At 42.2% G+C, this 15,083-nt stretch overlaps 1 pseudogene; it reads right to left on the bottom strand.

The window, feature by feature from the left end:
* Positions 1 to 2,970: 2,970 nt before the first annotated feature.
* On the bottom strand, positions 2,971 to 12,964 carry LOC141126832 (legumain-like; annotated as a pseudogene).
* Between the last annotated feature and the right edge of the window lie 2,119 nt (positions 12,965 to 15,083).

The raw sequence follows: 15,083 nt of genomic DNA, 5'->3' as shown, positions 1-15,083 counted from the left end.
TTTATTTTAAGCCTCGCCTGTGGTTTGTGGTACAAAGCCGCTATCCATGCCATCATGTGCGATCCTAGACCAATGTGTCTGCAGGTGGCAAATAGGTAATCCAAGGCCACACGATCGAAGGCCTTCTCCGCGTCAGTCGACAGGAGAAGGCCCTCGATGTTCTGTGTGTGTGCACGCAAGGGATCAGGTTGAGAGCCTTTATGACATTGTCAAGTGTTTCCCTTCCCAGCATAAATCCCACCTATTCTGGCCCAATAAGATTGGGAAGAAGGGATGTTGGCCTAGTGGCCAGAATTTTGGCCAGAAGTTTTAGGTCCAGGTTCAATAGCGAAATTGTCTTATAAATTGAGCAGTCTGTAGGATTTTTAACTGGCTTGGGAAGCAGTGCGACATGTGCTGACGTGAAGGTAGTGGATGTGGTTGGTGAGGTCTTGAGGTGGTTGAGGGCGCGGAGAAGGGGAGCCTTTAAAATGCCAGTAAAAGTTTTATAATAATGGGCCATAAACCCATCAGGGCCTGGGCTCTTACCCGTCTTGAGAGCCTTAATAGCCAATAAAAGCTTGTCCTCTGTGATAGGTGATTCTGGAGATTCACAGTCAGACGGGGTTAAAGTGGGCAATCTGGGGGTTTGTGAGGCAAGGGCAGATTATATAGCTTTGTATAGAAGGTGTGAAATTGTGATGCGATGTGATCTGTCTTGTGTAGTTTTCGACCTTCTGTATTTTTAATGGATAGAATAGATTGAGCGTGGGTTATTTCTTTAAGCGCTTTTGCGAGGAATTTGCCACATTTGTCTTTATGCTCATAATAGAAGCCTTTCCTAAAATAAAGAATACAATTCGCTTACTGATTAAGCACAGAATTTAATTGTTCCCTAGTTTCTAGCAGTTCCAAAGAGGTGGCTTCTGCGTGAGATGCTTATGTTGGGATTCTAGTAATGCGATTCTTTCTGCCAGTGACGCAATATCTTTGTTGGCCTCCTTCTTATGGGTGCCCAAGCAGATAAGTTCTCCAGAAAGAGGAAGCTACAGATAAAATAATGGAGATACGTAACACAGACAACCCTATGTTCTTTTACTTTTTAGTTATATACTATTGTAGAAGACAGCCCCTATACCCACCAACCCAGGTAAAGCCACACCTTTCAATAGATTTTAGTAATCTTAAGATTTTGCATTTTCAGTCAACAGATGGCACTCTTAGGCAAAATCTCAAGATACTTGGTCAGCTGGAGGTCATCAATTGTCATAAAAAACAGTCCCAGCTGCCTTCCTTCCCCCCTCACCTCAATTGAACCCTTTGAAGTGACATTCCACTTAGTCCCTAACTTATACTACCAAATGGCCGGAAAAGAGACTTTTGTCAGAGAGCTCCTCTAGATATAATTCCAGAGTTGTTTTATGGTGTCCTTTTTCTCAGAATGTCTAGGCAGTGTTCTGAAACTTTTTAAGCCAAACTATATGTCAAAAGTTCACTGTCACATTATTAATAATGACAATAATGTAATCTGAAGATAAAATGAAGGTATGGCTAGGTAGGTTACATAGGATACGGCACCTCATCCCAAAAACCTTTTGAATAAATCATAAGGGGAGTGACCAGAGGGATTATAGCGGTGCCAGGGAACAAATATGAACGTAGAATGTTAAGAATAAAATTGCAGAATTACTTTATTATACAAAATTTAAACACATACAAAATAACATGTAGATAAAATTTGGGTGCAGTTTACATAAATTGTACAACATCAAATGCAGTAAGGTGTGCCAGATGGAAACGGCCTTCAAGACAAAAGCTCAGTTCCTACATGTTTCGCCAAAACATTGGCTTCATCAGGGAATAATATGAGCCTGTAGCAATGATGAGGATCTATGTACAGAAATACAAAAAATCAAGTAAACAATTGAACAAAGAAAATTAAAGGGCGAACATATAGTTTGGGATAGATGGCTGGACTGTGTCCCGGGGGGGGGGCGCAACCTAACAAAACCTCCACGCACACAGGGACATACCTGGAAACCGACCACCCGAGGTAGGCCCGGCAGGGAACCCCCCAGCTGGAGGCAAATCAGGCTGCACTGTATCTGACTGCAGGGGGCTTACGAATGACCTGGCAATCGAATATAGTATAGGTTAGGAGTAGTTGGTCAGGAAAAAAGGGGAAGAGCTAAAAATATATATATATATATGTGTCACGCACAGTGTTGTTAGAAATGAGTGGAATAATGTACACCACGTCAAAGATAAATAGGGCATCAAGCCTCAAAAACTTACATTTAAAAACAAGTATGTAGAAAAGTGTAATCTGAAGGTAAAAATCATGGTAGGCATAAAATATCTATTACAAAGGCAGGTAGTGTCGTGGTTGGGTTTCGAACCGACTTAGATGGACTTGGCCATGTAAGTGTGAAGGCTGGGGTTTGTACTGAAGATTTGTGATGCTGAATAAACAGTCTTATGCCCCGTACACACGGTCGGACATTCCGACAACAAAGTCCATGGATTTTTTCCGACGGATGTTGGCTCAAACTTGTTTTGCATACACACGGTCACACAAAGTGATCGGAAAATCTGATCGTTCTGAACGCAGTGACGTAAAGCATGTACGTCGGGACTATAAATGGGGAAGTAGCCAATAGCTTTTGTCTCTTAATTTATTCTGAGCATGCGTGGCACTTTTGTCCGTCGGATTTGTGTACACACGATCAGAATTTCTGACAACGGATTTAGTTGTCGGAAAATTTTATAGCAAGCTCTCAAACTTTGTGTGTTGGAAATTCCGATGGAAAATGTGTGATGGAGCCCACACACGGTAGGAATTTCCGACAATAAGGTCCTAGCACACATTTTCCATCAGAAAATCCGACCAGGTGTACGGGGCATAAGAGTAGAGATTAGGTTTGAGGCAGCAGCTTCAGAGAGGGTTAATCATCACCCATTCCCCTGGAAGTCTTTGTGTAGCCAGCTGTGTCAGTGCATATTTTGGCAGACATTAATCATAGCATGTGATGCTCTCTAGTGAGTATCCAGATTCACAGAGTGTAAAACTGTCTCCTGAAGTATGCATGCAGGGAGTTGTGCCAGTTAAAGCACTGGTTCTTGAAGTGCTCGACTGCTGCGGGGTAACACAACCAATCATTATTTTATGTCTGATCAGTGATAATTTCTTCTGCCAACTCATCACTCTGTCACCACAGGAACAAGCTTCTTCACCGATTCCTTGATCAAGGCTGTGGTCTCTTGTGAGGCATTGATCCTGGTCCGTACATCCCGGGCCTTAATAATTGTATACTGGCTCCAGGGTCATGTGAGGGACCACTGTTTTAGTGCTACCCTGGAACTGGCTCACCTTCATCTTGGAAATAGTCCAGTTTCCATACTGTATCACATACCTGGTATCGGTGTGTTGCTTGACCAGTATAAACTGTGTAGTGTCTCCTTGAACAGTTTCTCCATCTCTGAATCCTCCATCCAGCTGATGCTGTAAAGATTGCCAAAGTATGTCTCTCTCTTTGCCATAACAGGCGTAAGCAGACTTAGTAGGATTGGCGGCTGTGGTGGGGTAAACACCAATGTTGTTGGGGAGGCGATTCATCATGGAGCCTGATTCACTGGCCTCGATGTATAGAACCATCTTTTTGTATTTCTTGTTGTCATACATGTACTGAATGGTCTTGTTCAGTTCCTTCAGGGATGCCGTTCTGCTTGATAATTTGATAAGGGTGGGACATGACAGCCTGATGTCTGTCGTAACAGCCATTGAAGCCGTCACCAGGACCACGCAGTGCTTCCCCTCATCTTCTGGGTCATTGATGGGCATGGATGTGGTCAAGACAGCGAGGCTGAGGATTTGTGTCACTGGAAGCAGGCCATGAAGTTTGAGGCCATGAAGTTGAGGTCATTAATGGGACCCAATGACACATCTTCTGATCCATTGATGGGCACCTCTACAAACCTGTTTTTCTTGCAGGAGTTTTCTTAACGCCCCGCCAGCACAATGCCTCAGTGTGAAAGCATCTGTTGAGATGCATGGGGAGCGTTTTTAAAGCACTTTTCAGGTGCTTTTTTTTAGCACTAAAACGCATAAAAAGTGGCTCAGTGTGAAAGGGGTCTTATATTTTTCATAGTCCAGAATGGTATCCTTCCCATGGAAGCTCCAAAGGCCCACACATCAAGACTGCCATCCACAATCAGACCATCTGAAGGGTCAGGTTCCCACTTTTCTGGAGCAATGTAGGACACCTCCTAATCACTGTCCCTTTCACCTTAGCAAAGCCAAAGTCTGTGAGCTTGATGGGATGGCAGTCCAGGTCAAACACTGAAACAATATCTTGCTCAAAATCCATGTGCATGTCCATTGTTCAAAGTATATACCTGCTATTATGCTTATTATTATTAAGAGTGTTGATCAGGGATTCTACTTTACTGCTCTTATTTCAGAGTAAGTCTACAATTAGTGACCTCTTGGAAAAAGTCTATAATCTTGCAGAACAAATTTTTATGGATATATAGATAGAGATATCTATCTATACATTTTGTTATATTTTTTTATGTAGAGGAAATTGAAATGGTGGTTAGATTATTTTATTGACCCATTTTATCTTTTGCCAAAAATACTTTTCCAAATCCACCTTTTCCAAGTTCCTTCACAATGAGGAAGTACTCCTGTAAGTCTATCTTCTGTAGTCCTTGTTAATAGGAGACCATTCTATCCAGAAGATGGTACACATCATGAGAAATGGAGGCCATAGTGTCCCGAAGAGCAAAAAAAATAGAAAATTTGTTAAATTTGTGTCTCACATCAGGTAGACAAGAAGTCCATGAGTTGTAGCTCAGGTCTCACTCGGGAATATGAGTGATGGCCGTTTGTCCTGATTCAGCTCCAAGCCAGTATCTTGGCGTGCCTCAATAAAGATGGATGCCGCAGTACTCATAGAACTCAAGGAGCATGTGCAAAATAACATCAGAGGTGACGTCTGAACATCACTCACGTGGTGTCGGAACAGCCAACATGCTTCACCCAATCAGCATGAGCTTCTTCAGGGAAGAACATTTTATTGGCCTGTTTTATTGACGTTTGCCAAGAATACTTTTCCAAAATGTCTTTTCAAAGTTCTTTCACAATGAGGAAGTATTCATGTAAGTCTATTGTCTCCAGTCCATGTGAATAGGAGACCATTCTATCCAGAAGATGTTACACATCATGAGCAATAGAGGCCATAGTGTCCTGGAGAGCAAAAAAAAAAGAAAAATTGTTAAATCAGTCAGAAAACAAATCTTTGAAGAGAAACTATAGAAATGTGTCAAATATGAATGCTCTTACCCTCAATTATTTACATATAATCAAATGCTCAATAGACCTCACATCTATATGTACATGTCTCAGGAATAAGGTTTGGCCACTAAATATAGAACTTGAACACAACAGAAATTAATTACATTTTAAAGGACCCTAAATGGAAACCCAGCAATCTATTTGTAAACAAGAAAATTTTCATTCAATGGTATAACTTGGTCATTGTTAGCATTATATACTTCCCAGACTGACTGCTCCAAATTGGTTCCTTATATCCATTGGATCTCTTTTTTTATTTTTTTTTTGTTAATATTTTCTTATAGTCTTAGCATCACTCAGCATGTGATTATCTAGGGTGGTATGAATGCAAATACAGCCTGTCTATGAATGCCCACTCCTCCAGACAGATAGGTACCCATCAAGACATTTTGATATTTTCATAACCCCATCCAAGAATATACCCGCTGCTTAGTTCCCCTAAATAATCTTACACATGTGTGTTAATGTTTTATACATTTTCTAAGTATAGAGATGCAATTCTGGCATTGGGCCTTATTCTTTGACTGCACATACCTGCTATTCTTCATTAAGAGTGTTGGTTTAGCGTAAGTCTACAATTAGTGAGCTCTTGGGAAAATCACATTTACAAAGATATACATAAATATTTTTAGACAATATTTTAATAATTCACTGACCAACTTTCCCATCATTTGCCAAGCATACTGCTTCCATAGCCACCCTTTTCAAGTTCCTTCACTGTGAGGAATTAGTTCTGCGCATCTACCTGCTGTAGTCCTTGTGAATAGGAGACCATTCCATCCTGAAGAACTTCCACTTCATTGTCAACAGAGGCTGGAAGCATGGCTACAATCTCCCAGACTAGTAAAATTTCAGCGATACTGGCCTTCCATTTGAGGGTGAGTACAGGGGCACATTAAAGAGACTGAAAGGCAGCTATTCATTTTTTTTTTTTTTTAAATGACTTGACTACCACTTTATAATGGGCCCAAATCAGACAGCGGGGGTACAACATGTATCGTCATGTCTCTCTGGCACATTAGATAAAAGCTTTTCCCAACAAGCCAGAGGGTGGAGAACATGTTCTGTCTGTGTCCCTCTGATATATTGTGAAAAATATTTTTCCCAACAAGCTAGAGGGAGGAAGGCAAAATAATTTCTAGGAGCGACCGGTGACAGGAAGACAACAAACAACCAAATCATTGGTCTTGTGCAAGCTTTAAAAATCAAAAGCCCTGACCAGAACACTGGTGATTCCAAATATTTCTTTGTACATCTTGAAATGTAGCTCTCAGGAAATGCGTTCCACTTTTTATTTAGTAATTTTTCCTAATCTCTTGATCCTGGTGGGATGTCTAGTTTTCTTCAGGGTTGCATTAAAACACATGCTGGTTCTTTAGGTTCCTGAGGTTTTTTGCTTGGATGCTGGTTTTATTGCTCACAGCAACGTGTTTGACTGGGAGAGAGGCGTGACAGGTGCCCCTTTATCTTCCTTTTATAATGCTGATCTGCTGTCAGATTTGTGTGCAAAAGATATTTACCAAACAAGCACTTGTCAACATCAGAATTTTCTTACATTGTTCATGTCTCACATACTGGACTGATGACTTGACTTGTTACATGTGGTAGTCTGAACCTCCTCATGATGTCTCCTTAAGTCATTTTACACATTGTAAATGTTCTGTCCCAATAATGATAAAAGAAATGTGTTCTCTGCAGAGCCTTATCCAGAAAGGTTGGCTTTGCTCACTCAAAATATACCTTGAACCTCATTTCTTCATTTTCTGTCAATGCAAATGCTGCTACTTTGTTCATTAATATTTATGCAGCTGGACCCCAATGATTGTACAAGGCACTGTGTGCTCGGAAGTGACATATTGGTGGTCCACTCTCTACTCTTTTACCATTCCTGCACAGTCATATTCTTGACTTCACTCCTGGTCTCTGCAGATGTTGAAGTACCAGAACAGCTTCCCAGATAATATATCCAACTTGACACCAATATGTAAGGATAATTCATCATTAAACATAATTTGTGCCTCTGACATGTTGTCCTCCTGTGAATCTGGCTCATCTCAATCATCTCAGATTGAGATCCAGAAGTGTTAGTCATCAGAAAAGGGAAGATGACAAGGAGCTAAGAGTTGATGTGATGAAAACAGTGCTCTGTGATGTGTTCAGGTGGGAAGCCAATGGTTCCTCAGACTGTGCAGACAAATATCTTTTAATGGGATTCTCTTCTTTCCAACTTTCACTCGTGTATTTAAGGACTTTGGTACTTTGACTTCTTTTGGTGTAATCAATTGCCAAAAGCTCAATAAACATCCTTTGTATCCCAGTGGGAAGCTTTCTCCATGCTTCAGGAGGGTTATCCATCTTTAAATTGTTTTGCCAGTCAACCAAAGGCTTAAATCCTTCATCATCAAGGATGGCCATCTGTCATAAAAAACTCAGTAGGCAGCAGATAACACCAAACGCCTACACATCGAGGATGTGATCTACAACCAGTCCACCTGAAATAGTCACGTCATGCATTTCTAGGGCCATGTAGGATTTGCTGCAACACCTGGATGTTATCACTGTCCCTCTGACCTTAGCAAGGCCAAAGTTTGATCTTCACACACTGGCATTCCTTTTCAAATACCAAAACATTTTCTGTCTTCAAATCCATGTGTACAAGTCCTTTCTCTGCTATGAATTTGAGGGCATTGGGAATCTGAACAGCACATCTTTTTATCACGTCTTCTGGAATTCCTACCTAAAAACACAAAGTTGTAAGTGGTTCTCTGCAGAGTCTTATCCAGCAGGGTTTGATTTGCTCACTCAAAATATACATTGATCCTCATTTCTTCTTTTCCTGTCAAAGCAAATGCTGCTACTTGGTTCATCGGTGTCTATACAGCTGGACTCCAATGATTGTAAAAGACACTGTGTGCTCGGAAGTGACCTACTGGTGGTCCACTCTTTTCTCCCACTACTACACAGTCATATTCTTGACCACCCTTGGTCTCGCAGTTGATGAAGTACCAGAACAGCTTCCCAGATAAAATATAATATCTAACTTGACACTCAAATCCAATATTTGGTCATTTTGGGCTTTACCGATAGCTTTAAGAAAGGAGTCATTTGCTGCCCCCAGAAGCCTGTGGCATTCTGTGGGAGTTCTGGAGATACTTATCAAGGATTCAAAACTTTTACCGATGATGTCATGGGTTATGAGTTTATGGGTTTTCATTCTTGTCTATATATCATTGTTGACTTGCATAAAAAAAATGCAGTATGGAAAAAGTTGCGCATGTGCTTTAAGTATTTACTTGGCATTATAAATTGATTCACTTTTTCGATGTCATTAAAGTTTACGTTTAAATATTTAGGGTCCATAAAATATAAAAACCTAGCCACATCCTCAACCTACACACCTTACCTTACAGTACAAACTACTAATACATAGAGCCATCAGGATTAAGAAATAATGGCAAATCCAGAAATGGAATATTATGCATGTCCGACTGCATGGTAAACTTCAAATTGAATTGATTAACCAAGATATATGTCATGAAATCAGAAAGCTCAGCCATGGTACCTGTCCAGATGATGAGTACGTTGTCGATATACCTTTGCCAAAGTAATATGTGGCGGAGATATATCGACGCACCGTAATCTGAAAACAGGGTTCTTTCCCACCCCCTCCAGGTACAGGTTGGCATATGATGGGACACAGGATGTCCCTATTGCAACTCCCTGTACCTGGAGGTAGGAGGAACCATTAAAAAGAAAAATATTAGTAGTAAGGATATGCTCTAGCAAAGTAGCTATGAATTTGCAGAGTTTCCAGTTGTTCCTGTCCTGTTCCCGTAGGAAAGTTCAGATAACCTCAATACCCTTTTTGGTGGGGAATACTAGAATAGAGGGCCTCAATATCAGTCGCAACTAGAATAGCTCCCGGAGGGACAATAAGACCCTCAATCACCTTAAGTAGTTCCAAGGTATCTTTTAGGTACGATTGTAGACACGCAACATGGGGCTGTAATTGATTGTACATACACATACTTACTAGCTGTTTCAGTATGACATCCTATACCTGAGATTATCGGGCATCCGGGAGGATTGATAAGATTCTTGTGGACCTTAGGAAGGGCATAAAAGGTGGGCGTGTAAAGATCCTTGTCAATAAGGGCCTGTTGATATGCCTGAGCCATTATTGCTTTATACTGGGACCTAGATTTGGTTAACTGCTCTATAGAGACTTGCTGATACCACTCCTTAATATTCAGGATTTTTTCACACATCTGAATGTATTTGGTCCTTGTCCATCACGACCACATTACCACCTTTGTCGGACGGTTTTACGATAATCTGATTGTTCTGAGTAATATTGGAGAGGGCCGTTTGTGTGAGATTATACTTATACTGGGACGTGGGAAGGAAACATTTTCAACTTTAAGGTTTGTTTAACCGGTTCAATACTGGGCATTTTCACCCCCTTCCTTCCCAGGCCAATTTTTAGCTTTCAGCGCTGTCGCACTTTAAACGACAATTGCGCGGTCGTGTGACGTTGTACCCAAAAACATTGACGTCCTTTTTTTCCCCACAAATAGAAGGTTTTTATTTTTTGCGCTATAAACAAAAGAAGAGCGACAATTTTGAAAAAAACACAATATTTTTTACTTTTTGCTATAATAAATATCCCAATTTTTTTTTAAAAAAAACTAATTTTTTCCTCCGTTTCGGCCGATACGTATTCTTCTACATATTTTTGGTAAAAAAAATCGCAATAAGCGTATATTGATTGGTTTGCGCAAAAGTTATAGCGTCTACAAAATACGGGATAGATTTATGGCATTTAAAAAAAAAGATTTATTTTTTTTACTAGTAATAGCGGCGATCGCGATTTTTTTTTTTTCGTGACTGCGACATGGCAGACACATCGGACACTTTTGACACATTTTTGGGACCATTCACATTTATACAGCCATCAATGCTATAAAATTGCATTGATTACTGTGTAAATGTGACAGGCAGTGAAGGGGTTAACCACTAGGGGGGACACAAGGGGTTAAATATGTTTCCTAAGGGAGTGTTTCTAACTGTAGGGGGCGGGGACGTACAAGGGGAGGAGACCGATCAGTGTTCCGCTGTATTGGGAACACAGATCGCTCTCCTCTCAACTGACAGGACGTGGATCTGTGTGTATACACACACAGATCCACGGTCCGGCCCGGGTTAACGGCAATCGCGGGTGCCCGGCGGACGTTGCGGCCGCCGGGCACACGCACCGGGTCCTGAGCAACGCGGCGGGCGCGCGCGCCCCCTAGGCGGCCGGGAAGCCCAGGCTGTCATGAAGTCCACCCAGGATGGGAGATCCCATCTGTAGACATCATATGTCTATGGCCGGGTATTGAAGTGGTTAAGAAATGCCCACACAGCTGGGCAAGTCTGAAGTTGGGGGAATTTTTGGGGATTTAGCTTTGAATTTAAGTGGTGTAGGTTCCACCTCCTATTTCTCATCTGAAGGGGAAGGAGCTGTAGATTCGACTCCATCTAAGCTCTCATTCTCGTCTAATGGTTGGATAAGGGTCTTAAGTGTCATGAAGTCCTAGACCTAAAAGCCCTTATATATATCCTCCTCCCTTACTCCTATTTGTCCATTGTCCTTATCGAAGATATATTTATATGTCAAGTTTCTCGCAAATTAATGTAAGTCTTTAGTTACTGTAAATTTATCCATCTTTTGAAGGACACAAAAACTGTAAAACGGTAGCTCTAGTTCTCCCAGCTTGTCCGCCAGACTCCTGGCATTAGTGAACAAGCCACATAGTTTTGTCTGGACACATACTATTTCCTTATTGGGTGTCCTGAGGTTGCAAATAAGACTTGTTGCTATACTTAATTCGGGTTGAGGGTCTGAAATTTGTTCCACATTTGCTACATACATCTGGACCCTCCCCCCATTGCCTAGTTTAAAAGTCCCTCTAACTTTTTAGCCAACCTCTCTCCCAGCCGAGCTGCACGTTCCCCATTAAGGTGCAGTCTGTCCCTGCTAAAGAGTCGGTAACCGACTGAGAAGTCGACCCAGTTCTCCAGGAACCCGAACCCCTCCTTTTATACACCAGCTCCTCAGCCACTTTTTTACTTCCCTAATTTTCCGCTGTATTTCTGGTGTGGCTCGAGGTTCTGGTAGTATTTATGAGAACACTACCTTGGAGGTCCTATTCCTCAATTTAGCTCCTAGGTCCCTAAAATTGTTTTTTATGACACATCTGCCTCTGACTTTGTCATTAGTGCCAACATGCACCATGACAGCTGGGTCTTGCCCAGCCTCTCCTGGTAATCTGTCCACCAAATCCGTGATGTGCCAAACCCGAGCGCCCGGTAGACAACATACAGTTTGGTGCTTCAGGTCTTTTTGTAACAAATTGCCCTCGCTATCCTAAGAATTGACTACCATGTTGGGCCAGTTTAGAATGATTCCTTTTGTTGGATTCTCTTCATTATCTGCAATATCGTAGTACATCATCACCCCAATCTGCTCTTCAGGGATGCCGTTCTTCTTGACAATTTGATAAGCTTGCACACGTCAGCCTGATGTCTGTAGTTTTACCAACCATAGGAGCCAGCCACCAGGATCACCCATTGCTTCCCCTATTACCTAGGTAATTGATGGGCATGGATGGTCATGGTGGCCAGGACAGCGAGGCTGAGGATTAGTGTCACTGGAAGCATCTTGGATGAAGTAACAGTACCCTGCTCCCCTCTAGCAGTCTGAGTGTTATGCCTCTGCCCTCCTACAATGGTGAGATTTACTCCCAGTATTTTGTGTCTCTTCCCCTCCAACTAGGGTTAGATTTCCACATAGTAGTGTGCATTTACAAGGCCATAATGAAGGTTTTATTATAGCTGGAGAGCACATTTATCGCTCTATTCTGAAATTAAAGTGAATGTATTTGAGTGAGTTAAAAGTTGAGGGGATGCCATGTTTTGCCTTGGTACTGGACACATAAATGAGGTAGAATTTGGTTCAGTTACTCAACGTTGAGGTCATCACAGGGAAAGGCCAGCAGACCCAGAGATCTGTGATCAGGGAATAAGATAAAGATATGGTTAAGTCCACTCTTAGGCTGGATTCACACCTATGCATTTTTAGTGCTTTTTGCATTTTGCAGATTTGCACTACAGAACTTGTTCCATAGGAAACCATGTTAAATGGACTGTAGTGCAAATCTGCAAAATGCAAAAAGCACAAAAAATGCATAGGTGTGAATCCAGCCTTAATCACCTGCCCAGATCCTTTTCCCTTCGCTGCCTCTGTGTCACCTCTCAGAACCGCCAGGAAGTTGTCAGGAGTGACAAACTCTTTTTGTTTAGTTTTTCAGCACTGCTGTATAAATGTCTGTCCTGTTGGGCCAGTTTAGAATGATTCCTATTGTTGGATTCTCTTCATTCTCTGCAATATTGTAGTACATCTTCATCCCGATCTGCTCATCAGGGATGACCTTTTTCTTGACACAAATTTGCCTGATGTCTGTAGTTTTACCAGCCACTGGAGGTGACCACCAGGATCACCCAGTGCTTCCCCACATTATTAAAGTCATTGATGGGCATGAATGTGGTCAGGGTAGTGAGGCTGATAATTAGTGTCACTGGAAGCATCTTGGATGAAGAAACAGTACCCTGCGCCCCTCCAGGGGTCTGCAGTCCGGGTGTTATGCCTCTGCCCCTCCCACACTGTTGCGCTTTCCCTGCAGTAGGTTGTACCTCTGCCCCTCCCACAATGGTGAGCTTTCCCTGCAGTAGGTTGTACCTCTGCCCCTCCCACAATGGTGAGCTTTCCCTGCAGTAGGTTGTACCTCTGCCCCTTCCACAATGGTGAGCTTTCCCAGCAGTAGGTTGTACCTCTGCCCCTTCCACAATGGTGAGCTTTCCCTGCAGTAGGTTGTACTTCCTGCCCCTCCCACAATGGTGAGCTTTCCCTGCAGTAGGTTGTACCTCCTGCCCCTCCCACAATGGTGAGCTTTCCCTGCAGTAGGTTGTACCTCTGCCCCTCCCACAATGGTGAGCTTTCCCTAGGTTGTACCTCTTCCCCTTCCACAATAGGGATATTTACTAGCAGTCATTTGTGCCTCTGCCCCTCCTACAATGGTGAGTTTTACTCCCAGTAGTGTTCTTTTTTTCCCCTTCCCCCTCCTACAAAGCCATAATGAAGGTTTTACTATTATAGCTGGAGAGCACACTTATCGCTCCTATTCTGAAATTTAAGGCTGGGTTCACACTATTACAAATTCAATTCGCAAAAGCAGGAGATTTTGACCAGTTCTCTATGGAGCCAGTTTACATATCTCCGCTGCGGCTCTGGTGCAAATTTGCACCAGAGCTCTGTGCGTCTTTTGGCCCATTTTCAGGTCCGAATTCAGATAAAAATTTGGGTTTGAATCGGACCAGAAATGGTGAACAGGGACACATCAGACCCCTGCTGTGAACTGCATGCGGTGTTAGTGTGGACCCAGCCTAAAGCGAATGCATATGAGTGGGTTGTGGGGTTGAGGAAATATTGTTTTGGCTTGGTACTGGGCACAGACATGAGGCAGAATTTGGAATTCGGACAGGAAGACTTCACCACTGCAGCCTCAAGGAAATAAAAGAAAAAAAACATGCTAAGAACTAGTTTTTGGATGGACTTGGCTTTTAAATACAATGCCTGGCTTTGTACACACTGACAGAACTATACAGCACACAGCTACATATAATAAGAAAGTAAATCTACAGAGAGAGATTAGATCATAGGAGCAGCAGGAGCATGAAGTTCCTACGAGAGCACATGGATCTCCTGGGTGGCAACAAATCAATGACAACTAGGGAGGAAGTTCAGTCTTCCTCTCTCCTCCTCCGGTTAAAGACACAACCATAAAGAGCTTAGATCGTAGACACTACCAACCTTTGCAAAGCCAGACTCTTAGGTACAGTGACTTGTTATAATCGGTATGAGCTAATAGACAGCTGGACTTGGAGCCGAGGCCACCTCTGTGTAGAAGTAGTATGGTTCAGCCCTAACCTACACAAACCTCCATTATCCTTACTGAAGTTACATTTTCCTCCTCCTCTTCTTTAAGATTTGATATATATATGTGTGTATGTATGTGTGTGTGTGTATATGTGTGTGTATATATATTTATATATATATATATACAGTACCTCACAAAAATGAGTACACCCCCCACATTTTTGTAAATCTTTTCTTCTATCTTTTCATGTGACAACATTGCAGCAATGACACTTTACTCCAATGTAAAGTAGTGAGTGTACAGCTTGTATAACAGTGTAAATTTGCTGTCCCCTCAAAATAACTCAACACACAGCCATTAATGTCTTAACCGCTGGCAACAAAATTGAGTTTCACCCATAAGTGAAAATGTCCAAATTGGCTATTTTCGCTCCATGGTGTCGTTTGACTCAATAGTGTTACAAGGTCTCAGGTGTGAATGGGGAGCAGGTGTGTTAAATTTGGTGTTATCGTTCTCACTCTCTCATACTGGTCACTGGAAGTTTAACATGGCGCCTCTAGGCAAAGAACTCTCTGAGGATCTGAAAAAGTAATTTTTGTTCTACATAAATATGGCCATGGCTATAAGAAGAGTGCCAAGACACTGAAACTGAGCTGCAGCATGGTGGCCAAGACCATACAGTGGTTTAACAGGACAGGTTCCACTCAGAACAGGCCTTGCCATGGTTCACCAAAGAAGTTGAGTGCACGTGCTCAGCGTCATATCCAGAG

This window comes from Aquarana catesbeiana, linkage group LG01 (assembly GCF_042186555.1).
Source record: "Aquarana catesbeiana isolate 2022-GZ linkage group LG01, ASM4218655v1, whole genome shotgun sequence".
Taxonomy (NCBI): Eukaryota; Metazoa; Chordata; class Amphibia; order Anura; family Ranidae; genus Aquarana; species Aquarana catesbeiana.
The sequence above is the reverse complement of the archived record's forward strand: the minus strand, read 5'-3'. Positions and strand labels throughout refer to the sequence as shown.